The sequence below is a fragment of the Salvelinus alpinus genome, chromosome 38 (assembly GCF_045679555.1).
Source record: "Salvelinus alpinus chromosome 38, SLU_Salpinus.1, whole genome shotgun sequence".
In the NCBI taxonomy this organism is placed as follows: domain Eukaryota; kingdom Metazoa; phylum Chordata; class Actinopteri; order Salmoniformes; family Salmonidae; genus Salvelinus; species Salvelinus alpinus.
In genome coordinates, this window is record NC_092123.1 from 11,115,926 (window position 1) to 11,138,979 (window position 23,054).

General features: G+C 42.7%; 1 pseudogene; it reads left to right on the forward strand.

The window, feature by feature from the left end:
- Positions 1-2,250: 2,250 nt before the first annotated feature.
- LOC139566236 (zona pellucida sperm-binding protein 3-like) lies at positions 2,251-23,054 on the forward strand (annotated as a pseudogene).

Sequence of the window (23,054 nt, forward strand, 5' to 3'; positions counted from 1 at the left end):
CAAAATAAAAAGGAAAAGTGCACAAACGGCGTTTCCATGCATTTACCCTCCCGTACACCACTGTCCATAAGACCAGCTCATAGGGCTCTGGTCAAAAGTAGTGCACTATATAGGTAATAGAGGGCCATTTGGGATGCATTCTAACTCCAGGTTTAGATGAAAGCTGAAGCTATTTCTGTGTGCAGCTCCTCTGTAATTTGGGCAGTGGATGAATCCATAGCCTCCCAACCTTCACAGCATGCTGGGGCTGTAATTTACTTAATCACTTGGAGAAACTGCAGTTGTCGTGATTCAATCGATACTAGTGTTTTTTCCTCAGCAAAAGAAAGGAGGAGGAGTAGGATAAAGATATTGCTTTATTCTTACAAAATTATGGTAAAGGAAATTGCCCAAAAATAGCTAGTCTGGGAAGGAATGAAGACTACCTTTCACTGACAAACATGCTGATTATCTAGATGACAGAGACATAGTTTAGGCTGTCATTGTAAATAAGAATGTGTTCTTAATTGACTTGCCTAGTTAAATAAAAACAATACTTTTTTTGGTGACATTTTTACTCATTTTATTCCCTTTCCTATTCTTTAATTTTGACTTCCTGTAGTCTCCTATTCTAGCAAGCCTGCCTGTGTCTTTCCTCTGAGAGAACCAGAGGAGTCGGGGTAGTCGTTTCCTCCCCGACCCCAGCACTTTCATTCTGGGCCAGGGGGTGAGAGGACAGGGGGGGCCATGGAAACCTGGGGGAAAGGAGAGGGGGAGGAGCAAAGGAACGGTGGCACACTCTGCCCCGAGATGGCACGCTAGGGATCGGCCTAGGAGAAACAATGGGTGGGGGGTGTTCCTGAACCCACGTTTCCATCCTCTCTTCCTATCTTTCTATCTTTCTCTCTATTTTATTCTGTGTGAAGGGAAACCTGCAGATTGGGGGCTTGTTCCTGTGAGTCATGTTCACTGCCAGTGGAGGCCATTTTGGATCTACTGCGCTCTATCTCCTTGTCTATCTTTCTCAATGTGGAAACTGAGTAGGGGTGTGTAAAAAAAAATAAAAATGGTGTCTGGGCAGTGATCAGGAGCAGCCAAGGGTATTGTGGCGGTCCTCTCTAGTTTTAGGATCATGAATAAATGATGTGAGAACACAGACAAGGTGTTTGGGGTGGTGGTTGCAATAGTGAGTGGAACATTCAGTCTGGTTTAAAGGATCGGTGCAGTCAAAAATGTGACTTCCTGTGTTTTATTATATTTCCACACTATGAGGTTGGAATAATACTGTGAAATTGGGAAAATACTGATAATGCCCTTTTAGTGTAAGTGCTGTTTGAAAAGACTGCCTGAAATTTCAGCCTGTTTTGGTGGGATGGAGCTTTGGCCTGCCTTGTGACATCAACAGGCAGTATATGAGTTAATAGACCAATAAGAAAGAGAGTTCCAAACCCCTCTGCCAATAACAGTTAGTTGTCTGTTTTCCACTTCCCACTCAGACCACTCCTAGACAGTCCTAGTAAAATTCTTGCTTGAGAAATTGCTCTTTGCTTTTTTTCTTCTTTTTTTTTTTACAGTTTTAATTGAAAACGAAGGTACTTAATTGTTACCCAGAAATTATTTGCTATTGAGATAAACACGGCTATATTGGACCTTTAAACAGGCTATTGGGCTCGTGGGTTAAAGATGCCAACAAAGGGAAAACTTAACTTTGCCTTGAGAGACTGAGATGCCTGACATTTCAGTGGTAAAAAGAAATGCATTGTCTTACACACCCCCAAAAAATGTATTGCAATTTCTGGAGAAAATCCCCACTTACACAGTATGAGACCATAGGATTATGAACAGTCACAGTAGCACTCAGATTGCAAACAAAACCCAAAGTTTAGAAATAGAATGAATTTAATATATTTGATTTCTATGACCCAAACTTCCCACACTGAGGTGACCCAAAGCTTTTACAGCTCTAGGGTTGCATCCCAAATGGAACCCTATTCCCTAGTCAATCAATTAAATGTATTTTATAAAGCCCATTTTACAACAGCAGTTGTCACAAAGTGCTATACAGAAACCCAGCCTAAAACCCCAAAGAGCAAGCAATGCAGATGTAGAAGCACAGTGACTAGGAAAATCTCCCTAGAAAGTCACTAGTAGTGCAATTTATAGGGAATAGGGTGTCATTTGAGACGCACACTAGCACACATGAAAGGCTCTTTGTAAACGAAGATTAAAAGCCTGACACTTCTCTTAGCTTTCGGTTTTTGGTCCGAGAGCATGCAGCCGTGCTCTCAACGAGACCACGGATACACTGACACCGACGTAACATTGCCTCACCTGTCGAGGCTTTGAAGTGATAGGGATAAGCTCTCCTCCGCTTTGAAGTGATAGGGATAAGCTCTCCTCAGCTTGGACGTGTCACAAAGTTCAAAGGCCTAGACTGGGCGTCTCCAACCAACTCGACCTCTTAATGCAGAGGACGTATTCTCATTGCGTCCAAAATGGCACCCTATTCCCTTTCTGGTGCACTACTTTTGAGCAGGGACTGTCTGCTTTTCCTCTGTGTGTCCCAAATGGCACCCTTTTCCTTTTTATAGTGCGCTACTTTTGAGCAGAGACTGCCTGCTTTTCCTTTCAAGCCAATACTCTCCCTCCCTCAACTTCAGAGAACAATTCAAAAGGAGAGAAAGAGAGAGAGTTTTGAAACCTTTTCGAGTGCAATATTTACTGTTAAATTCGAATAGTTTCTTGTTTATGTTGTTTTGTCTTCTCACCTTTGCTTGTTTTTATTTCACTTGCTTTGGCAATGTAAACACATGTTTCCCATGCCAATAAAGGCCATTTGAAATGAGAAAGAGAGGTACACAAGGGATTTAAACCAAGAGCAATTTAAGCTCTTTGAGCCAATCTGTTGTGAGAGGCAGATCCTCGGTCTTGTGTTTAACATTTGTAGTTTTTTGTGAGATGGAGGGATGATTTTTTTCTGTCTGTCTTTGGAGAGTAGCCACAGAGAGTAGCCACTGACCTCTCTCTCTCTCAATTCAATTCAAAAGGCTTTATTGGCATGGGAAACATATGTCTACATTGAAAAAAGAAAGTGAAATAGATAATAAAAGTGAAATAAACAATATAAAATGAATAAACATTACACTCAAAAATGTTCCAAAGCAATAGAGACATTTCAAACGTCATTATATGGCTATATACAGTGTTATAACGATGTGCAAATAGTTAAAATACAAAAAGGAAAATAAATAAACATAAATATGGGTTGTATTTACAGTTGTGTTTGTTCTTCACTAGTTGTCCTTTTCTCTCTTCATCCCCCCTCCTCAACCTAAAGACGGTCTCTCGCTCTCGTTCTCTCTCAATTTCAATTTCAATTTAAGTGCTTTATTGGCATGGGAAACATATGTTTACATCGCCAAAGCAAGTGAAATAGATAATAAACAAAAGTGAAATAAACAATAAAAATTAACAGTAAACATTACATAGTAAACATTACGCTCACAAAAGTTCCAAAAGAATAAAGACATTTCAATTGTCATATTATGTGCTGCATGCAGACGGTTCTAGTGCCCTCGCCAATTCGTTGATATATATGTTGAGGAGGGTGGGGCTTAAGCTGCATCCCTGTCTCACCCCATGGCCCTGTGGAAATAAATGTGTGTTTTTGCCAATTTTAACCGGACACTTGTTGTTTGTGTACATGGATTTTATAATGTCGTATGTTTTTTCCCCAACACCACTTTCCATTAATTTGTATAGAAGACCCTCATGCCAGATTGAGTCAAAAGCTTGTTTGAAATCAACAAAGCATGAGAAGACTTTGCCTTTGTTTGTCAGTTAATCAAATCAAAGTTTATTTGTCACATGCGCCGAACACAACAGGTGTAGACCTTACAGTGAAATGCTTACTTACAGGGTCTAACCAATAGTGCAAAAAAGGTATTAGGTGAACAATAGGTAGGTAAAGAAATAAAACAACAGTAAAAAGACAGGCTATATACAGTAGCGAGGCTATAAAAGTAGCGAGCCTACATACAGACACCGGTTAGTCAGGCTGATTGAGGTAGTATGTACATGTAGATATGATTAAAGTGATTATGCATATATGATGAACAGAGAGTAGCAGTAGCGTAAAACAGGGGATTAGCGGGTGGTGGGTGGAACAAAATGCAGATAGCCCGGTTACCCAATGTGCGGGAGCACTGGTTGGTCGGCCCAATGGAGGTAGTATGTACATGGATGTATAGTTAAAGTGACTATGCATATATGATAAACGGAGAGTAACAGCAGTGTATAAAGAGGGTTTGGGGAGGGGCACACAATGCAAATAGTCCGGGTAGCCATTTAATTACCTGTTCAGGAGTCTTATGGCTTGGGGGTAAAAACTGTTGAGAAGCCTTTTTGTCCTAGATTTGGCACTCCGGTACCGCTTGCCATGCGGTAGTAGAGAGAACAGTCTATGACTGGGGTGGCTGGGGTCTTTGACAATTTTTAGGGCCTTCCTCTGACACCGCCTGGTGTAGAAGTCCTGGATGGCAGGCAGCTTAGCCCCAGTGATGTACTGGGCCGTACGCACTAACCTCTGTAGTGCCTTGCGGTCGGAGGCCGAGCAATTGCCGTACCAGGCAGTGATGCAACCAGTCAGGATGCTCTCGATGTTGCAGCTGTGGAACCTTTTGAGAATCTCAGGACCCATGCCAAATCTTTTTAGTTTCCTGAGGGGGAATAGGCTTTGTTGTGCCCTCTTCACGACTGTCTTGGTGTGTTTGGACCATGTTAGTTTGTTGTTGATGTGGACACCAAGGAACTTGAAGCTCTCAACCTGTTCCACTACAGCCCCGTCGATGAGAATGGTGGCGTTGTCACGTTCCTGACCTGTTTTCTGTTAGTTTTTGTATGTGTTAGCTGGTCAGGACGTGAGTTTGGGTGGGCAGTCTATGTTTTCTGTTTCTATGTTGGTTTGGGTACCTAATATGGTTCTCAATTAGAGGCAGGTGGTTTTCATCTCCTCTGATTGAGAATCATATTAAGGTAGGTGGGGTCACATTGTTTGTTTGTGGGTGGTTGTCTCCTGTGTTAGTGTCTGTCTATGTTGCACCATACGGGACTGTTTCTGTTTGTTTGTTCATTTTGTTTGTTCGGTTTTTATGTAGTCATTTCCCTGTTCGTGCGTTCTTCGTGTTACATGTAAATTCTTACGTCCAGGTTTGTCTACATTCGTTTTGTTATTTTGTTAGTTAATTCAAGTATAGTTCGTTTTTTGTCTTCGTTGTTTTGTCGTGTCTAAATAAATATCATGTCTAAGTATCACGCTGCGTCTTGGTTCAATCCATGCTCCTCCTCTTCGGATGAAGAGGAGCACCGTTACAGGCGTGCTCGGTTCTCCTTTTCCTGTAGTCCACAATCTTCTCCTTAGTCTTGGTTACGCTGAGGGATAGGTTGTTATTCTGGCACCACCCGGCCAGGTCTCTGACCTCCTCCCTATAGGCTGTCTCGTCGTTGTCGGTGATCAGGCCTACCACTGTTGTGTCGTCTGCAAACTTAATGATGGTGTTGGAGTCGTGCCTGGCCATGCAGTCGTGATTGAACAGGGAGTACAGGAGGGGACTGAGCATGCACCCCTGGGGAGCGCCAGTGTTGAGGATCAGCGTGGCGGATGTGTTGTTACCTACCCTTACCACCTGGGGCGGCCGGTCAGGAAGTCCAGGATCCAGTTGCAGAGGGAGGTGTTTAGTCCCAGGATCCTTAGCTTAGTGATGAGCTTTGATGGTACAATGGTGTTGAACGCTGTAGTAGCTGTAGTCAATGAATAGCATTCTCACATAAGAGTTCCTTTTGTCCAGGTGGGAAAGGGCAGTGTGGAGTGCAATAGAGATTGCATCATCTGTTGATCTGTTTGGGCGGTATGCAAATTGGAGTGGGTCTAGGGTTTCTGGGATAATGGTGTTACCAGCCATTACCAACCTTTCAAAGCACTTCATGGCTATGGACGTGAGTGCTACGGGTCTGTAGTCATTTAGGCAGGTTGCCTTTGTGGTCTTGGGCACAGGGACTATGATGGTCTGCTTGAAACATGTTGGTATTACAGACTCAATCAGGGACATATTGAAAATGTCAGTGAAGACACCTGCCAGTTGGTCAGTTAGGGTGTGCCGGGTGAATATGTGGTCTGTTGTACGGTCATTTGTAAAAAGCCAATTTAACAGTTGCTCACTACATTGTTTTCACTGAGGAAATGAACAAGTCTGCTGTTAATGATAATGCAAAGGATTTTCCCAAGGTTGCTGTTGACGCATGTCCCACAGTAGTTATTGGGGTCAAAAATGTCTCCACTTTTGTGGATTGGGTGATGAGTCCTTGGTTCCAAATATTGGGGAAGATGCCAGAGCTAAGGATGATGTTAAAGTGTTTAAGTATAACCAATTGGAATTTGTGGTCTGTATATTTTATCATTTAATTGAGGATACCATCGACACCACAGGCCTTTTTGGGTTGGAGGGTTTGTATTTTGTCCTCTAGTTTATTCAATGTAATTGAGTGGGTTCTGCTAGTTATTAATAGTTGATTCTAAGATTTGTATTTGATCATGTTTATGTTTTTGCTGTTTGTTCTTTGTTATAGGGCCATAAAGATTGAAGAAGTGGTTTACCCATACATCTCCGTTTTGGATAGATAACTCTGTGTGTTGTTGTTTGTTTAGTGTTTTCCAATTTTCCCAGAAGTGGATAGAGTCTTCAATTATATTGAGCTGATTTCTGACATGTTGTTCCTTCTTTTTCCGTAGTGTATTTCTGTATTGACTCATGAAGAAGTCATGAAGCAAAAGGGTTTTTGATGTTGGATTGACAGATAAAGGGACTTGGCCACTAATCCTGCCAGTCACAGCGGAGGTGAGCGTCCGTGGCTCTGACTGGGTAATTGGCCACAAACTGGTCAGGTATACAGTACTGCCGTCAATGATTACTGTATACTTTACTGTCTTCACTGATTACTGTATACATTACTGTCTTCACTGATTACTGTATACATTACTGTCTTCACTGATTACTGTATACATTACTGCCGTCTCTGATTACTGTATACATTATTGCCGTCACTGATTACTGTCTACATTACTGTTTTCACTGATTAGTGTATACATTACTGCCGTCTCTGATTACTGTATGCATTACTGCCGTCTCTGATTACGGTATACATTACTGTCTTCACTGATTACTGTATACATTACTGTTTTCACTGATTAGTGTATACATTACTGCCGTCTCTGATTACTGTATGCATTACTGTCTTCACTGATTACTGTATACATTACTGTCTTCACTGATTACTGTATGCATTACTGCCGTCTCTCATTACTGTATGCATTACTATCTTCACTGATTACTGTATACATTACTGTTTTCACTGATTACTGTATACTTTACTGTCTTCACTGATTACTGTATACATTACTGTCTTCACTGATTACTGTATACATTACTGTCTTCACTGATTACTGTATACATTACTGTCTTCACTGATTACTGTATGCATTACTGCCGTCTCTGATTACTGTATACATTACTGTCTTCACTGATTACTGTATACATTACTGCCGTCTCTTATTACTGTATACATTACTGTCTTCACTGATTACGGTATACATTACCATCATCTCTGATTACTGTATACATTATTGTCTTCACTGATTACTGTATACATTACTGCTGTCTCTGATTACTGTATACATTACTGGCTTCACTGATTACTGTATACATTACTGGCTTCACTGATTCCTGTATACATTACTGCCGTCTCTGATTACTGTATACATTACTGTCTTCACTGATTACGGTATACATTACCATCATCTCTGATTACTGTATACATTACTGTCTTCACTGATTACTGTATACATTACTGTCTTCACTGATTACTGTATACATTACTGTCTTCACTGATTACTGTATGCATTACTGCAGTCTCTGATTACTGTATGCATTACTGTCTTCACTGATTACTGTATACATTACTGCCGTCTCTTATTACTGTATACATTACCGTCTTCACTGATTACGGTATACATTACCATCATCTCTGATTACTGTATACATTATTGTCTTCACTGATTACTGTATACATTACTGCTGTCTCTGATTACTGTATACATTACTGGCTTCACTGATTACTGTATACATTACTGGCTTCACTGATTCCTGTATACATTACTGCCGTCTCTGATTACTGTATACATTATTGCCGTCACTGATTACTGTCTACATTACTGTTTTCACTGATTAGTGTATACATTACTGCCGTCTCTGATTACTGTATGCATTACTGCCGTCTCTGATTACTGTATACATTACTGTCTTCACTGATTACTGTATACATTACTGTTTTCACTGATTAGTGTATACATTACTGCCGTCTCTGATTACTGTATGCATTACTGTCTTCACTGATTACTGTATGCATTACTGCCGTCTCTGATTACTGTATACATTACTGTTTTCACTGATTACTGTATACATTACTGCCTTCACTGATTACTGTATACATTACTGTCTTCACTGATTACTGTATACATTACTGTCTTCACTGATTACTGTATGCATTACTGCCGTCTCTGATTACTGTATACATTACCGTCTTCACTGATTACGGTATACATTACCGTCATCTCTGATTACTGTATACATTATTGTCTTCACTGATTACTGTATACATTACTGGCTTCACTGATTACTGTATACATTACTGGCTTCACTGACTCCTGTATACATTACTGCCGTCTCTGATTACTGTATACATTATTGCCGTCACTGATTACTGTCTACATTACTGTTTTCACTGATTAGTGTATACATTACTGCCGTCTCTGATTACTGTATATATTACCGCCGTCTCTGATTACTGTATACATTACTGCCGTCTCTGATTACTGTATACATTATTGCCGTCACTGATTACTGTCTACATTACTGTTTTCACTGATTAGTGTATACATTACTGCCGTCTCTGATTACTGTATGCATTACTGCCGTCTCTGATTACTGTATACATTACTGTCTTCACTGATTACTGTATACATTACTGTTTTCACTGATTAGTGTATACATTACTGCCGTCTCTGATTACTGTATGCATTACTGTCTTCACTGATTACTGTATACATTACTGTCTTCACTGATTACTGTATGCATTACTGCCGTCTCTGATTACTGTATACTTTACTGTCTTCACTGATTACTGTATACATTACTGCCTTCACTGATTACTGTATACATTACTGTCTTCACTGATTACTGTATACATTACTGTTTTCACTGATTACTGTATACATTACTGCCTTCACTGATTACTGTATACATTACTGTCTTCACTGATTACTGTATACATTACTGTCTTCACTGATTACTGTATGCATTACTGCCGTCTCTGATTACTGTATACATTACTGTCTTCACTGATTACGGTATACATTACCGTCATCTCTGATTACTGTATACATTATTGTCTTCACTGATTACTGTATACATTACTGGCTTCACTGATTACTGTATACATTACTGGCTTCACTGATTACTGTATACATTATTGCCGTCACTGATTACTGTCTACATTACTGTTTTCACTGATTAGTGTATACATTACTGCCGTCTCTGATTACTGTATATATTACCGCCGTCTCTGATTACTGTATACATTACTGCCGTCTCTGATTACTGTATACATTATTGCCGTCACTGATTACTGTCTACATTACTGTTTTCACTGATTAGTGTATACATTACTGCCGTCTCTGATTACTGTATGCATTACTGCCGTCTCTGATTACTGTATACATTACTGTCTTCACTGATTACTGTATACATTACTGTTTTCACTGATTAGTGTATACATTACTGCCGTCTCTGATTACTGTATGCATTACTGTCTTCACTGATTACTGTATACATTACTGTCTTCACTGATTACTGTATGCATTACTGCCGTCTCTGATTACTGTATACTTTACTGTCTTCACTGATTACTGTATACATTACTGCCTTCACTGATTACTGTATACATTACTGTCTTCACTGATTACTGTATACATTACTGTTTTCACTGATTACTGTATACATTACTGCCTTCACTGATTACTGTATACATTACTGTCTTTACTGTATACATTACTGTCTTCACTGATTACTGTATGCATTACTGCCGTCTCTGATTACTGTATACATTACTGTCTTCACTGATTACGGTATACATTACCGTCATCTCTGATAACTGTATACATTACTGCCGTCTCTGATTATTCCTCCGCCAAGACTAATCGAGAGAGAGAGAGAGAGAGAGAGAGAGAGAGAGAGAGAGAGAGAGAGAGAGAGAGAGAGAGAGAGAGAGAGAGAGAGAGAGAGAGAGAGAGAGAGAGAGAGAGAGAGAGAGAGAGAGAGAGAGAGAGAGAGAGAGAGAGAGAGAGAGAGAGAGAGAGAGAGAGAGAGAGAGAGAGAGAGAGAGAGAGAGAGAGAGAGAGAGAGAGAGAGAGAGAGAGAGAGAGAGAGAGAGAGAGAGAGAGAGAGAGAGAGAGAGAGAGAGAGAGAGAGAGACCGAAGCCCACCTCACCCTCTTTCCTCCACAGCTGAAATGTGACACTTTTTTTTCCCCCTTGGTCCGCTTGATGTAGAAAGGATAAGGGGGTGGTGGTTGGTGGGGGATGAAGGGAGGAGAAGAAGAGAAGGGAAAAGTAATGGAAAGATAGGTTACTACTTCCCCCACACTCTCTATCTGCCACCCAAAGAATTGCCTTGTAAAAACAAAAGCGATGTATAAATAAAGAATAAAACAATGTAAATCCCTCTGGCTAAATTGTCTGTCATTGGATTATCCTCCATAAAAGGGGATTTGTGTGTGAGGAAGGAGGGAGAGGAGGGCTGAGGAAGTGTGGCCTCCATTACAACACATCAATAACCTGTGCATCACCTGGCTGCCACGACAACAGCCAGACCATAATACACCTCCCTCATTCCATTCCTAGAGGCTAATTCTGGATCCCAAATGCAATGCCCTATATAGTGCACTATACTTATACTTTTGACCAGAGCCCTATGGGAAGGGAATATGGTGCCATTTGGGATGCAGCCTAAGACTGGAGTGTTGGTGAGCCTGTACTGTATGTGAGCAAATAAGGAGAAGGAAATAGAGCTGTTCGAAGATGGTGAAAGCATAAAAATAGAATAACATTCTGTTTCTATATCGGTGGAAAGTGCACTGCTGGTGCCTAAAAACACTAGCAATATTCCTTTATTTTTCTTCCACAGCCTGGTTGGCAGACTACATTTGAAAACCTTTGAATGCATCACCACTTACACAGAAAACTCACTGAAGACGCTGAACTTTTCACTCAAACTCACAACATCTCTGTCTCAGTCGGATCCACTTAGGGAATCGATGCAAACACATATTTAATAGTTTTTTTGGATGATTGATCTGGGTTTTCTGCAAGCCTTTTTTTCCCGACAAGCCTCTTCATTTTACCCCCAGCAGTACAGTCAATGAACAATAAGACATCTTCTCCAACAAAGAAACCCTGGCAGTGGTCTCCTCCGTCCTCTTTTAAAAAATCTATTAAAATTGAGTTAAAATGAATGACAACCAGTGATCAATAGCGGCAATTTTAGAAAACCGTGCAACCTTCATTGACTGCAGTAAAGTAACTTTTTTTTAATCTATCTAAACAATTTCATTACATCTCTGAAAGTAGAATAAAGTTAACTAAAGTAGGTAAAGACACACATTGATTTAATGAGCATTATGCCATATTCATCATAAAATATGACAGTATAATTCTTTGTTACTGACTTAAGAGAGAAGCCTTTTAAATCATCATGTCAATAGCTTAGTCCATTGAGTCTGACCGTAGGTAGGCGCACACACACACACACACACACACACACACACACACACACACACACACACACACACACACACACACACACACACACACACACACACACACACACACACACACACACACACACACACCCTTTGAGGTGTCTATATGCTGGTGGTGGTTTTCACTCTTGCAGGAGCAATCAATATCTTCCAACAACAGCTACCTCAGACCCCGAGACACTCCACACAAACTGTTATTCATATACAGGATATTATTAGACAGCCACAGTGAAATGTCAAGATCTTTACAAGGTAAATATCTCTCAAATGTCACCTGGAGGGTTTCCGAAATTATTTTCCTCCTCTGAGTCCTTTCTCTGTCTGTCATTGTCAAGATCGGGGCTGACATTAAGGAATGAATGATTTTCCTGCCATGGGTGCTTCTCTCAGAGTCATTCGTTTCTGTCGTGTTTTCACTGATCGTTGTGGCGTGGGTGTTTGCATTCTAATGGCTGTTGTGTTGCAGGAGAGGAGGGCAAGAGAGGGCTGTTATGCTTGTGGAGGCTTTGAGAAGGCTTTGAAATACACACAAACACTATGTGGCAGTGGAGATCACAGACAGTGGACGGAAAATAGGCAATACCTAAGGTAACTCGTGGTTATTACACATCCTATAGGCCATATGTTGGTGTAAGGCAGGTGGGATAGGGTAGGTCGACAAGCCTGGATTAGGTTATAGTCTTGAATTCATTCCCTGATGTATGTGCTTGTACTTACATGGAACTAGAGTTAAACTTGAACTTGTGTCTGGCCTTGTGAGACTAGGAAAGCTACGCATACAGCTCAAAGCCGGTCATATACAGTATGTTATACCATCAAATCAAGCCGAGCTGGGGTGGCCTGGTTACATATCCACCATAGAAGCTGGAAAGTTCTGGAAATGACAATATGGGGATAAAATGGTTTGGGTCGTCACAGTAGTGTGAAAAGGGTATTGGACTAGCCCAGGTAGGTAAGCCTGGATCATAAGGAAACAAAAAATATTTACAAAAATCGACTGGGAAAGTAGCTCCGCCTTGCGTTAGTGTTTCATCCCGTTTCCTGGGTAATCAAAAGATCAGAGGAAATGTGCCAATCACACTCAATATCATCTCAAATATCACCCATTGACACGTAGATTTGTTTTTCCTACCACAGATGTCTATTTTTCAGTTGTTTGTGGTTTGTTTGTTTTTTGTAACCGAAACATCTGTCTTGGTCTCCCGTGTGACAGACAGCGTGGCACAGAGCGAGGAAGGCAGCAGCAGCGGCGGCTTCGCCAGGCAGAGCGTCTCCTCTTCGCCAGGCAGAGCGTCTCCTCTTCGCCAAACCTGGAATTGTGGGTAATGATGAGGCTCCTATGGGAGAAGGGGATGTGGCACTGTACCAGCGGTTCTGATGATGTCACAGCGTCGGGAGAGGACACAAACAATTCACGCTTGAAAGGTTTGTTTTGACGGAAGCCACAAAACAAGGCAACCATGGTTATAGCCTTTGCAAGGTTTCTCAACCGATCATTTTATGATTTGAAAAGAATATGACAGAGACACCTTGATTATTTATTTTTTCTTGACGTCTCTGCAATGGTTGCAAATGAAGCACCGTGTTGATTATTACTGTATGCTCCCTTCAGATTCAGACTACAGCTCTTAATTAACTGTTCACTCCACATGTCATGACTTCCACCGAAGGTGGCTCCTCTCTCTGTTCAGGCGGTGCTCTGCGGTCGTCGTCACCGTCTACTAGCTGCCACCGATCCCTTTTTTCCTTTCTGTTTGTTTTGTCTTGATTGTTTTCACCTGTTGCTCATTTTGGTTCATTATTTGGTCTATTTAAACTTCTAGTGCTCGCTTGCTGTTGTGCGGATTTATCCTTACTGTCAGTGGTGCTGTTGTTTTTTTCGCCGGGGTATTGTGTTGTATGTTCTTTCCCTGTTTTGGAGACATACGTGTTCTATGGTCATTGCCTGTTTGTTTTGGCTAGACCACGCGCAATAAACGCATTTCTTTGGAAGTTTGCTCTCTGCGCCTGACTCTACACCCACCACTCCTAGAAATACGTGACACCACAGCTATGTAGTATTACTCTTGGGAAAGAGATCTTCTGTCAGTAATTTGTTTTTCGATTGCTAAATTAGTCTAGCGGCCAGCTATCTAAACTTGTAATCATGGGCGAATTACCAATCAGGGGGCCCTCAATTATTTTGTTAGTTACTCTCACTCATATATCATATTAAAAACTGCAAACATTGCTCTCCACCCTATGGCAAAATGAGTAGAATTGCATGAAATGAGTTATACAATTTCAAAATGTCACTCCTCCCCATGTAGACTTGCAGCAAACTTGCTTAAAACTTCAACATGTTTTCTACGCCCCATGGCAAAATGTGTAGAATTGCAGGAAATGAACTCTAAAACTTGAATTCTTTCTCTCCGCTGTCAAGAGGTGGGACCCTAAAATGTTTTACTCGCAAGGTTGGGGAAACAAAATTTTACTTAGGGCCCCCAAAAGGCTAGGGCTGGCTCTGACTAGATGTGTGGGTATGGATGTGTATTTTTTGTGGCCCCCACCCCCATCAAAGTTGCCCATCCCTGCCCTATATAGAAGGATACATTACTTTTGACCAGAGCCCTATGGGCCCTGGTCAAAAGTTCTGTACAATAAAGGGGTACAGGGTGACATTTGAGACGCAGCCCTAGACTATAGACAAAAATCACATTCCATCTTTAGTTACGTCAGTCTCCTTCAGATATGTAAGCAGAGTCAGTCAATGTGAAAAGGGGAGGGAATAAGAGCAACACAGAGGGAAACCATTAGACATTCCATCATTTCCCTCCAGACGTGATTGAGTTGGATCGGCTGAGAGTTCAAAACACTCTGGACGGGAGGCAGTCATCCATCTTGACTGATTATGTCATTGAGATGTAATTTCAAGCCCCTAAGGATCGCTTCTCCACATATGCAGGCAGTGTGCACACACACACACACACACACACACACACACACACACACACACACACACACACACACACACACACACACACACACACACACACACACACACACACACACACACACACACACACACACACACACACACACACACACACACAGACACACACAGCATATTGCATTGCACTCACTCACTGGCTATAACATTTATGTTTACCCTCACAAAGAAAGTAAAATGTCCCATGCACATCCGCCGACTGCCCCGTTTCATGGGTAATCAAATTAGAGTTGGCCTTCGATACATCACTGACAAATTGTTTATTAAACAAAAGGGTTCGGTTGCTGGACAAATGACAGCGATTCAGTGGGGAGCAGGAGGCATAAACCTTGCTCTGATGTGTGTGTGTGTGTGTATGTGTGTGCATGCGTGCGTGCACGTGTGTGTGTGAGTGCAAGGGATTTTTGTATTTATTCATTTTTCGATTTTTGGGTATTTTACCCCTTTTTCTCCCAATTTCATTCTTGTCTCATCGCTGCAACTTCCCAACGGGCTCAGGAGGTGAAGGTCAAGTCATGCGTCCTCCAAAACATAACCCGCCAAACCGGGCTTCTTCACACCCGCCCGCTTAACCCAAAAGCCAGCCGCACCAACGTGTTGGAGGAAACAATGTTCAATTGACTACGGAAGTCAGCCTGCAGGCGCCCGGCCCGCCACAAGGAGTCGCTAGAGCGTGATGAGCCAAGTAAAGCCCCCCCGGCCAAACCCTCCCCTAACCCGGACGATGCTGGGCCAATTGTGTGCTGCTCTATGGGACTCCCGATCACGACCAGGCCTTGGATCGAACCCAGGTTTGTCGTGACACTGCGATGCAGTGCCTTAGACCGCTGCCCCACTCGGGTGTCACGCCCTGACCATAGTAAGCTGTTTATTCTCTGTGTTGGTTGGGGCGTGATAGTGACTAGGGTGGGTCATCTAGGTTTTTTGTATGTCTATGTTGGCCTGATATGGTTCCTAATCAGAGACAGCTGTTTATCGTTGTCTCTGATTGGGGATCATATTTAGGTAGCCATTTCCTCATTTGTGTTTGTGGGATCTTGTCTATGTTTAGTTGCCTGTCAGCGCTAGTTGTATAGCTTCACGTTTCATTTGGTTGATTCCAGAAGGACAACCATCTCTGCAGTGCTCCACCAATCAGGCCTTTATGGAAGAGTGCCCAGACGGAAGACACTCCTTAGTAAAAGGCACACGACAGCCCGCTTGGAGTTTGCCAAAAGGCACCGAAAGAACTCAAAGACCATGAGAAACAAGATTCTCTTGTCTGATGAAACCAAGATTGAACTCTTGGCCTGAATGCCAAGTGTCACATCTGGAGGAAACCAGGCACCGCTCATCACCTGGCCAATACCATCCCTACGGTGAAGCATGGTGGTGGCAGCATCATGCTGTGGCGACATTTTTCAGTGGCAGGGACTCTGAGACTAGTCAGGATTGAGGGAAAGATGAACGGAGCAAAGTACAGAGAGATCCTTGATGAAAACCTGCTCCAGAGAGCCAAGGACCTCAGACTGGGGCGAAGGTTGACCTTCCAACAGGACATTGACCCTAAGAACACAGCCAAGACAATGCAGGAGTGGCTTCGGGACAAGTCTCTGAATGTCCTTGAGTGGCCCAGCCAGAGCCCGGACTTGAACCCAATCTAACATCTCTGGAGAGACCTGAAAATAGCTGTGCAGCGACGCTCCCCATTTATCCTGACAGAGCTTGAGAGGATCTGTAGAGAAGAATGGGAGAAACTCACCAAATACAGGGGAGCCAAGCTTGTAGCGTCATACCCAAGAAGACTCGAGGCTGTAATCACTGCCAAAGGTTCTTCAACAAAGCACTGCGTAAAGGGTCTGAATACTTATGTAAATGTGATATTCCAGTTTATTTATTTTACAACATTTGCAAAAATATCTAAAAACCTGTTTTTGCTTTGTCATTATGGGGTATTGTGTGTAGATTGATAAGGGGGGAAAAACTATTGAATCTATTTTAGAATAAGGCTATAATGTAACAAAATGTATAAAAAGGGAAGGGGTCTGAATACTTTTCAAATGTACTGTACATAGGCTACCATTTAGGAATCTGAGATGTGTAACAGTAGACCAAGGGCGCAAACCAAATGACACCCGATTCGCTATACAGTGCACTACAGTACTTTTGACTACATAGGGAATATGGTGCTATTTGGGACACAGACCAAGTCTAAACTATCAACCTGCCTCTGTCAGCACCATGTTACGTCATTGCACCGTTTTGCTAAGTGATACAGCAGCTATGCCTGAGACTGACAGTGTTATTTTAGGGTGTATGTGTGTGACGTGTGTGTGTGTGTGCTTGCGTGCGTGCGTGCGTGTGTGCGTGCGTGTGTGTGTGCGCCTGTCTGAGGCCGTGTGTGTGTGGTCTGGTGAGGTCTGCGGGGATGTGGTGAGATGCATATCTTTAATAACAGTACATTAGAGCTGTGATGGAACAGACAGACCATCTTCTCTGCTAAGCTGCTGGAAATTGAGTCTGATGGCTCGTGAATCAGAGAGCCTTGCTGTTGTGATTGTATGTCTGCGTCAAAATGAGGCTGTTCTGAGGGCATAAAGGGGTGCAGTTCAATATTAGGAAGGTGTTCCCACTGTTTTGTACACTCAGTGTACAGTGGATCATTCTATGGATAGTTCCATATGATATCACCAGGGGTGGGATATGTTTGTGTGTGTGTGTGTGGGGGGTTCTGATGTTTCTCTCTGCACCCAGAGTAAAACATCACCCCTCTGCCCCTCCTGCATCTCCATTGTTTGTGCAGTCTCTCCCTTTTCTCTTTCTTTCTCTCGTTCACTTTTTCTCTTTCTCTTTCTTCCCTCTGTCTGTCTGGCTCTCTCTCTCTCTTCGTCTCTCCCTTCTCTCTCTTTATCTCCGCCCCTCTCTTCTATAGTTTTCTTCCTCTACCTTTTAGCCTCTACCTATTCTCATTCTCCACCAGATTCTAACCAAAATTCAAAATGGCCCCCAATGGAACATAATACAAGACATTTGTACATTGCATCAGTGGCCATGAAGCAAGCAGCTATGTGAATCATGCTAATGATTGTAAAATAACATAATCACAGATGCCAAGACTGCAACGGAAGTCACTGGGAGAGGATGGTGTGATAAAATCCTCACAAAATCCAACCATGTCCCAACACAGCCTCCACATTTTGCAATCACCGTTGCGGAATGACGATGAACAAGCAACAAACCTGCTAATCTTGAACACTTCTATCTCCCCAAAGCAGAAGGCTATAACTCCCTCTGTTTCTCCTACACATCCTAATTGAGCCTCATAACCGTTACCCATATGTTCCACCGTGGAGCAGTGGCAAAATCACCTCATTTCTGACTTTGCGAGGTTGTATTATACGTGTGTATTAGTGTTGGTCTATAGCAGTGTGTTGGTGTGACAGAACATCTGTGCTGGCCCCCATCCCGTTTACATCGTCCACACACAGACAACACTTTGTTGATGAGGCTCAGTGGACAGTGCCAATGCTACTGCTAATCTGTGTCCACGTGAAATCTGAGTAGGTGTAACATAGAATTAAGTATAGAACCCATATACCGTAGGTGAATTTTAGGATCTCAATCAAAGACACAACTTATTCTTGTCTTTTATTATTTCTTACTGTTGAGAAGGAACCTGCAAGTAAGCGTTTTGTTAGACGGTGTATGCCATACAACTAATAAAAAACTTTAACTTGAAACTTCATATCGGTGACTGTCCCTTGGAGTGCAAAGTCAGACAAGGTGGGTCAAGTGAAGAGCACAGTGCCCTCCTATAGTCAACAGCTTTCCCCAATCCCTGCTCTCTCATTTAATAAACACATGAGCAGCTGGTTTGCTGGTGCAGCAGAGTGTGGGTGTTTGCGTGTGTCAAGTGTGTGTGTGTGTGACTTTGTGTGTGTGAGGGGGGTTGTTGTCATGGCTACCTTTCTTCCTGCGCTCCCCTTCAGCTCCAGATGGGCCAGGCTTATTGGAAACAGAGTCGTAGAGGTTGCCAGACCCTATCTGGAGGCCCTCGGGGGCCAAATTAGGGCTCCCAATAGGCCACATTAGAGCCTGTTAACTAAGTTAGATGGAGAAATGGACCAAGGGAGCTGACTGACAGACCGGGGCTCGGACTGCATCCTAAATGGCACCCTATTCCCTATATAGTGCACTGCCAGACTGGATCAGGGTGCCGTTTGGGGCGACCTCAGACTCATCTCAGGGCTATAGTCTCTATTCTCCCCTCTGTCTTTTGTTTGCCTGCTGATCGGGAGATAACAGCCAGTTCCTGACAATGGAGGCTTTTCAGGTGGGATGTATTTTGGAAAAAAACGGCTGAGGAAAGATAGTTAATGTATTCCAGTATTTCAGCGCAACGGTAGCTACGGTATTGTATTATGAGTTATGGGAGATAGGTTTGCTGATTCTTCCAAGAATAGTCCTTGCAGATTAATATGTGATGTTTCTTTTCAGAATTTCCACAGACGAGGTGGTGTGTGTTTGCGTGTGGATGGCTGTGTGTGTTTAAACCCGAGTCATCGGGGGTTAGCCTGTTGAACTGAAGCCTAGACAGCATTTATACTACATTGCCACATTCTTGATACACATCCAAGCATTTTTCTATTTCTTTGAAAGCAAATCAACAAGGGTAGAGGTCAGTAAGTGCGAACGTTTTCATTTTGGAAGGCCATGTACTTCCTGCCCCTCTGTCTCCCCGCCCCTTAGGTGTGATTGACAGGCCTGTTGACAGCTCATATAGGCTCCAGATGAGGCCTGCTCACTGTCCCTCCACTGGGAACGATGATAAATCACCTAACACACACACACACACACACACACACACACACACACACACACACACACACACACACACACACACACACACACACACACACACACACACACACACACACACACACACACATTCTTCAAGCCACTGGAGCCACTTGATCATCTGACGTGGACGTCTAAGATCCCCGTATAGAGGCCAAGCTTCAAACCCCTAGGGTGTGATGGCTTTTCCTCATAACTGCCTTGTTCAGGGGCAGAATGACAGATTTTTACCTTGTCAGCTTGGGGATTTGATCTTGCAACGTTCCGGTTACTAGTTCAACACTAACCACTAGACAACCTGCCGCCCCAATCTCCAATGCATTGTCGGACTTCGGCTGCATATTTTCCACCATTTTCATCGAATATGATAACGTTGTGAGGCCACGCCCATTTTCAGAAAAATTGCATTATGGGCCCAAAAAGTACACGTTTACTTCGTATTTTGGCGAATTTAGTACGACATCCGGGAACTTTTGGCATACTAATAATAATATACTCAATTTACGTCACAAATAGTACGGTTAGTACGAGTATTCGAACAAAGCTTATAAGCAAAAGTCAGTTATACTGAGGGTGCATCTCAAAAGTAAAGAGTCCTTTCATGCCCTACCCTCTATGAGTGACAGGAGACAAGGATAGAAAATCATGAAAGAGTATTGAGACACCCATAATCTTGTGCAACTCTCCGGGCAGCAATTTCACTTACGTCAAGTGGGAGGAGTCAGGAGCAAGCTCACAGATTATGCTTTCAAATGAAATGTAATTGAATCCACAATGGACACCATGTCTAAAATCAGAATGGGGTTGTGAGTAGATTTGGTTGGGTTTGTTGTGCTTGTCTCATTCAGGTCATTCAGTTATGCTCAGAGTTTGCTTTTTCCAATGCCATCACGTAGTCAAGAAACATCTAACTTTGCCAGCTATGGTCCACAGCAGAAAGCAGAAGAGCGTGTGAGCACAGACTCAAGGATATCCACCCAAGACCTATTCAGACCGCTATGCCATTTGAACAAAGGATACCTGTTCAAATCCCTGTGCAAACTGAGCACGGGAGACCTGCACCATCTCCTGTACAGTTTGAACATAGAAACCCTGTTCAGTAACCAACTCAGGTGCCTGTAAAATATTAACCTCAACAGCCTGCCAGAAAGCAACAGGCGTTTCGACCAGGGAAACCGCCTGTGCGTGGCCGAGTCCTGAACCACACGGTGAAGGAGGAAGCAAAAGAGCCAGTGAAGTTTGAGCTGAAGAATCCAGTGTCTGCCACCAGTGTAGCGGTCCAGTGCAGGGAGGACGTGGTTCGGGTGGAGGTCAAGCAGGATTTCCTTGGGAAAGGCCCTCCCATTGTAAGAACAAATGAGGTTGGAGTTGACTTTTATTTCATTCTCACTTTTCAAATGTTTTCAGTGTCATGCTCTAATGAACACAACCCTGGCTCTGGCTCTAAAACGTTTGTATCCATCAGGAAGCAACAATGTGACCAGTAATGCTCTGAAGCCTACCTGGGTTCCCTTTGCCTCCACCAAGGTCGCAGAGCAGCAGCTGGTCTTTTCTCTCAGGCTCATGACAGGTGGGTATAGAACATAGGGTTTAAAGGTGCAATCTGTAACTTTCATCACTCCAGTAGAAACTTGAGATACTGTGAACACATTTGGCCAAGAAGCTAAAGCAAATTCTTAATCGCCAAGGCCCACCCTCAAACTTTGAAAACAAGTGACCTCTGCCATTTTGGGTTATAGAGAACCACCGTATCCGTCATCATACCCATAACCTAGCGGTCAAACAGGGAAATGGTTCCACTCATTTTCCCCATAGGGCATTTTTATGTAGGCTTACTCTGCCATGATGTTTTGATAACCGTGTAATTCTCTCTAGGACAGTCATTTTTATTAATGTATTCTCCTGTATCCCCCCCCCCCCCCCTCATGAACTGCTAATGTGGCTATCATAAAGCACTACAAATGCCATGATGATCTGGACGAGACTGCCGAATCAAGGCAAAGGTAAAAATCTCTGGATTAACTATCTAATGATGGCTAAATGTAGTAATGAATACATTGGCAAAGTCTCTTTAAATTGACAATTCTCTGTACTGTTTTGTGCAAGTTTGAAATTCACACAATACCTGCTAGCAAAGGTATCAGCTAGAGATGACATACAGGACCTTGCAGGGATTTGGAGTCCTGCATGATGTCTACATTGATGCTAATTAGCATTTTAGAATCTGAAAGTAAAGAGAGCGGAATATATTGGTTAAAGTCACCTTAGCCATGCAAATCTCTCTTGGACATCAAAACATCACACAGCCCTGGTTTTAAGAGTTTCCAAAATCCCCTATGGGAAAAATGAATAGTGGAAAAACAACTGGAACCATTTCCCTGTTTGACCGCTAGGTTTTATGGGTATTATGACACCTCCACTGTAGGGCTCTATTGCTGCTTTAGCTTTTCTTCTCTTTCAGATGACTGGCAATTTCAGAGGCCCTCCAGTGTCTACTTTCTGGGGCATGTCATGATGATTGAAGCCTCCATTATCCAAGCCCACCACACAACTCTCCGTGTCTACGTGGACAGCTGTGTGGCTACGCTGGCCCCTGAAATGGCCTCTAAACCGTGCGTTCTCCTTCCAGCTTACTATACTTCTGTATATTGTGAATGTAAATTCAACTTTGTTTTTATTTCATCCCATCAGGTGTCTGACTGATGCTAGACAGACAGGCTCCAAGTCCCACTTCCTGCAGGAAACCCAGGATGACAAACTCCAGTTTCAGCTTGAGGCCTTCAGGTTCCACCAAGATGAGAGGAGCTCTGTGAGTAACGATACATTCACCTGAAGGCCATTTTATTTTTTTGTCTGTATGTACTGTACTCACCTGTCTTGTTCATTAGGCACTAAATGGAAGAAAACAAACAGGGAATACCTGGACTTTTCCAATAAGAAACACTGACTTTGATTTTCTGTTGTTTACTCGAATGAACACAACACCGTACAAGTAATATCTCACCCACCTTCCTATAGATGTGCATCACATGTCATCTGAGACATCGGCCTCTGCTTCCATTGACTCAGAACACGAGGCTTGCTCCTTTACTACAGAGGCAAACCGGTTTGTCTATGGGGATTGAGTTTATACTGCACAAAACTATAATTCTGCAGACACGGATGTTTCTTTATTGGATTTGTATAGAGCTAGGACCCAAAGCTATACATGGTTTTAATTTGTTTGCATTTTCTGAACTGGGGTCCTGTTTTCTTTCCTCTAAGGTGGGTTTCAGCAGGTGGGGATGACCTGTTGTGTGGCTGCTGTGTGGCACCCGACTGA